This window comes from Xiphophorus couchianus, chromosome 4, assembly GCF_001444195.1.
Source record: "Xiphophorus couchianus chromosome 4, X_couchianus-1.0, whole genome shotgun sequence".
Classification (NCBI taxonomy): domain Eukaryota; kingdom Metazoa; phylum Chordata; class Actinopteri; order Cyprinodontiformes; family Poeciliidae; genus Xiphophorus; species Xiphophorus couchianus.
The window spans coordinates 8,945,607-8,951,040 of NC_040231.1; the positions used below are offsets into that span (position 1 = coordinate 8,945,607).

General features: G+C 36.1%; 1 protein-coding gene across 3 annotated transcripts in view; it reads right to left on the minus strand.

The window, feature by feature from the left end:
• adcy7 (adenylate cyclase 7) overlaps nucleotides 1–4,734 on the minus strand; it is a 63,682-nt gene extending 58,948 nt beyond the window's left edge. For 2 of the 3 annotated variants that reach the window (XM_028014380.1, XM_028014378.1), the window contains exon 1: nucleotides 4,619–4,734. The gene's annotated coding sequence lies outside the window, so the exon portion shown is untranslated. The remainder of the gene's footprint in view (nucleotides 1–4,618) is intronic. The other variant, XM_028014379.1, reaches the window with a different exon arrangement.
• Nucleotides 4,735–5,434: the final 700 nt, after the last annotated feature.

Consider the following 5,434-nt stretch of genomic DNA (forward strand, 5'->3'; position numbering starts at 1 on the left):
CAAACACCTACAATAAGCACTTGAAGAAAACATTATTAATTGTCAAGTTGATATATTTAGTAATGCTTAGTTGTTTTTTTTTTAATCAGACTATTTGCTCAGGTAACTAGGCTGCAGTCTGCTGCTTTACAGATACTGAGATGGCAATTTTCCAACTGTAGTTAACTGCTTTAATAAGAACATGTGTGTCCATATGTTTGGTGACCAAAAATATTTTCAAATTTCTTATCTTGTAAAGTGAGGGAAAAGTATAGGAGACTCCTTTTCAGACTGCTGAATCAAGAGGGGAGAGGCAGCACTAAATTAGTCAATGCTTCAAACAACTAGAGAAAACTCCGGTTAACCTGGCAAATTCCTTGCTTTCTCATTTGAATGACTCTAAACTTTATGAGCAGGAAGATGGAAAATTTTAGAAACAAAGAAGACGGGGTGTGGTGTGGGTTAAACCTTTCATACCAGTAATTCGTAAATGGCTGAACAGAAGTTGCCTGATAATCTGATAAAAAAAGGACATTATTAATCATAGGAAAGACTTCAGTTGCATTTTTCAAACAGTTGTAACAATTGTGGCAAAGCTGATTTTATCAAAATAAACCGTTTCTCAAATTTTCCAAATAAATGAACTCAAATTAAGGGTTGCACTGCAGAAGCACAAAATCTTATCAAGGATTTTTGGTCCAGTTTCTAGTGCAAATATCTTAGTACACTTGAAGTAAGACAAAACTATATCTTGCTATATCCTTTTAGCAAGATATAGAGGCTTGTTTTAAGTAAACAAACTTAAAACAATATTAAAAATTCCTTAATATTGATGAAAAAGTTCCATTGGCAGATAAATTGACTTAGAACATGAGAAAATGTCTTGTTATAAGTTATATAATCTCAAAATGGAAAAAGTACTTTTTCATCAAAATTAAGAAATTATTTACTTAAACTAGCATCTACATCTTACTAAAATAAGTTACTTGTAAGTTAGTTTTGTCTTACTTCAAGTTTACTAAGATATTAGCACTAAAACTAGACCAGAAATACCTGGTTTATGTTTTTGCAGTGTGGAGATATGGGGAAAAAATTTTTATTAATATTGTCAATTTTAATTTATTATAAGCCTGTAGCACATATCTATGCAAGATATGTGCACAAATTTGTGCACAGCACATTTGTGTGGAGAGTGCTGTAATATTTTTATATTAGTAATTTAATGACACTAATCAACAGAATAACTTTTAAAGTTACTTGGGTTTAACTGTGCTACTGTGCTCCATAAGAAAAAATTTTCTCTCTATATGTTCAGCACATTTTTCATTTTTAGGTCCAAAGAATAATATAACAGTTGCTTTTTACTGGATTTGAGGGACCATATACTGCTGTGTAGCTCTCATTCAGTGTTTAAGAAGCATAATAACCTCAAAACAAGCTCGTGAAAATATCAAATATTGGTTTCGCAGACTCACAAAAACACCCTGAAGTGAAGTGTTAGCCTTGACAAAACCTGAACTGACTTCTTCAAATTACATGGAGAAGTTGCACCAAGACTTCCTGTCACTTTATCGATCCCAAAGCTTTTATGAACTCTCTTTCACACCTTTTTATGACTCAGTAACAGCTTTCGCAAAGTTCAACCAACATACTTTAAGAATGTCTTCTTTATATAAAAAAAATTTCAAAGGAGATGTTGCAAAAATAAATGGTAAACCTATTGTACCTGTCTTACAATCCTATCTTACAGAAGTCAAGAAGATGCTAAAACAATGTACATTTAACAAAGAAAATCTATGTAGGATCACTTCTCTTCTACAAGCAATAAAATGATTAGAAGAATAGGAAATAAAGACTACAAACTAACCTGAATGTAATACATACCTTATCTTTACAGGTTCTGCAGTTAATGGTTACATAAAGTCTGTTGCTAGATTGTGACACAAGCAAAATAATACTTCCTGTTTGTTGCCTTTTGCCTGTTAGGTTAATTCCAAACTGACACAGCAGTGCTATCCATTTAGGAAACAGGCTCTTAAGTTCAAATAAGCGTTTAATGAATTTACCTTCAAGCTGGCAATAAAACTGCAGCCTTGCACCTGCTGTGACATAATGACAGGAATAATAGACAGCAAATCAACCAGCTGTTTTAGCCAGGAGAGGAACACTTCCAGAGAAAGTGCTTTATTGTAAAAATAAGATTACAATCAAATCTTTCACACTATGAATTGTTTGTTACTTTAATGTTTAGCAGGAAGGATTTCTACCTATGCAGTTACCTGGTTTCCTTAAATGCCAAGCTTTTTTACTAACTGATATTAAAAACCAAAATGCATTGTTCTATAACCAGCTTCGAACTAAAATATATGTAAATAAATTTGAATCTTTCGAAAGGATTGGATTAAAATGACTATTTTTGTTAATAAATTTCATCTGGTAGTTTTGTAAAGTGGTTTGAGATATCATTTGTTGTGAATCGCTGATATATAAATAAACTAAGTTGATAGTGTCCCTTAGCTTGTCTACATTATTAATCCTCCTCTTGACAATTGATTCAATATGAAAGGAGTTGGTAAATCCAGTTCTTGAGTGCCACCGTCCTGCAACTTTGGATGCATCCCTGCTCCAACATGCCTGAATCAAAAAGCTGAATTACATCCTTGCCATGTCAGCAGGTTTTGCAAAGGCCCATTCATTAACCATTGATTTAAATCAGGTGTGTTGGAGCAGGGACACATCCAAAAAGTTGCAGCTGAAGATTCCTGCTCAATGAGGTAAGCTAACTCCAGTCGTTAAGGGCCGGTGTCCTGCAACTTCTAGATCACAGATGTCAAACTCCAGTCCCAGAGGGCCACTGCCCTGCAACTTTTTGATGTGCCTCTGCTGCACCACACCTGAATAGAATAATTAGGTCATTAGTAAGACTCTGGATAACTGATCTACACAAGAAGGAGGTAATTAAGCCATTTCATTCCAGTGTTTTGTACCTGTGGCACATCTAAAAACTGCAGGACAGTGACCCTTGAGGACTGGAGGTTGACACCCCTGATATACAGTAGGTGTTTCTTTGTTTCAACACACCTGGCTCCAATACTAGCTCATTAGCAGAGCCATGTGAGCTTGTGTGTCAATGCCAGTGAGGCTGTTTTGCCATTTAATTCAAGTGTGTAGGACAAGGGACACATCTAAAATTTGCAGGGCTCTGGCCCTCGACAACTACAGTTTGAGACTTTGCAAACATGGCTGCTGGCCTATCTAGCACATGCATTGTTCATAAAATCAGGTATTAATGCCTTTTTTTTAACCACACTTTTTCCTTTCACTCAAAATGCTTGGATACAGCCCTCTGATGAGACAGTGTCTTCTAAAATTATGCTTTGTGGCTTTTATGATTATGGTTTACACCGAAATCAAATTTCTCAGATAATTTTAATATTACATAAGACTGTTAGACATAATAACTTTTTAAAGTAGAAATGTTATGTCATGCCCATAATAACTTACACAACTAAGGGGAAGACTGTATAGTGGCCACTATACAGTCCTTTTATATATGCAAATATAAAAGGAAAGTTCAGTGGAAGGAAAGTGTTTCCCAGAGTCATAGGTTAATTTATTCAGTTAATGCAGTAATTTATGCAAGTAAAAAAGGTCAATTAATTTGCCAAATTTAATCTTCAAAATGTGTAAGAAACAATGTCAATATAGTCAATGAAAACACCTTGAAATCGATAACTCTTTGTGTTGCATCTATATGATGTAATACTATACTAAATACAGCTATATGGATTTAGTTGTTTGAATTAAATTCCTAATAAAAATTAACATCGATGAAATTTTAATTGATTGAAACGCACAGAGGTGACATTTCAAACTTTTTCATCAGGAATTTTATCAGAGATGCAAAGGAAAATGAAGAAATCATTGTAAACCAGCCTCTCACACGTCAGTAGCAGTTCTGCATATTTGCAACGAGGAAAAGAACCGCTGTCTTACGCCGAAAATATTTTTGTAACTTTCGCTCCAGAAGGTACTTAAGGTCCCTATCGCAAAAGAAAACAGAAGATAACGACATGAAGACGTTAAGATTTCGCTGCTTTGTTTATATCAAGTCCATCCCAAAAGAAAGATGCTCGTTTGGTACGGAAACACCTCACAATTAGTGAGAGAAGGCGCATACTTTCACGTCTGCTTTGCTCAACAGTCATGAGAATACTGTTCTTTGACCGGAGAAGAGACAAAAGCTAGATAAAATGGGGGAAACACTGATAAAGGTTCCTGATACTGTATTCAGACACCGCGTGTCATCAAACACACGTTTCCACATTTTTAACCCGCAACTCATGTCCAAGTTCATTGAGAGCGACAATCTCGTTGGCACGCTTGTGTTTTCAAACACCGGTTGAACTTCTGGCTTAGTCAAACTGCAAAAGCATGTTGTGAAACCCAAAGAAAAGCAAAAACATTTTCATTTCTAAAACAGTCAAATCTATATATCCAAACCGCAACGTCCTGTCAGCAGTGAGGAACTAAGACTCAAACTGTCTCTCAGCGGTGGGACAAAAAGCATTCATCATACGAGGTCTCACGTGGATAAATAATAATTCTTCATTTATTTACTTCGAGTTCAGGGTCTTACCTGCGTGGCTCAACAGCGTCCGGGGGGATAAATCTACATTACTGTCCACTGGAGATACAGACTGAGCGCGTAATGTTATGGTCCCCGTGCTCCTCCTCATCAGGCACTGCGCGCGCTCGCTCATCACCGCAAGCTCGCTCGCTCCTCCTCCACTCCATCACTGTCACTGACACTCACGCGCGTGCCCGAGTGCGCCATTTATCACGGCCAGTGGCGGTCCTTAAATGAATGCGGCCCCTTTCTTTAGCAATTAGGCTATAGTGGGAGTAAAAAATTCTGATATTTGTCCCCCTCAAGGACAGGTTTCACTGATTAAAACTGTGCTTTGATTAAAAATCTTTTTTTTTTTAAGTGGAGTTTAATCAGTGGAAAATAATTTTGTAGTTTTCACTCTGGTCTAAAAAAATTAGGTAGTCATGATGTCAAAACAGGAGTAAAACTTAATTTACCCCAATACTAAAATTAAAATGTACTAATTTTAAAATGGCGTAAATAAAATCTGCTTATCCACTGAGATGTTGCTGAGGTGGGCTTGTATATCTGGTTATTGTGACACCCTCAATAGGTCATCAGTCTATCACAGAGACATAAAGAACAAACAAGCACATTTATCCTAACCGCAATTTAGAAAGACTCATTTTTTACCTCATAAGAAAGCAATAGATTAAAAGAAAAAAAAAAAACATGGTCGGGTCCAATTGACAAGTCCTACCGGTCATCCTGAACAGTAAGTCATAACATCTGCATCGCCACTGATGGCGCTCATTTTCATATATTTCACAAAAAGTCAGAGGTAAAGAAAAAACTCGCACATTG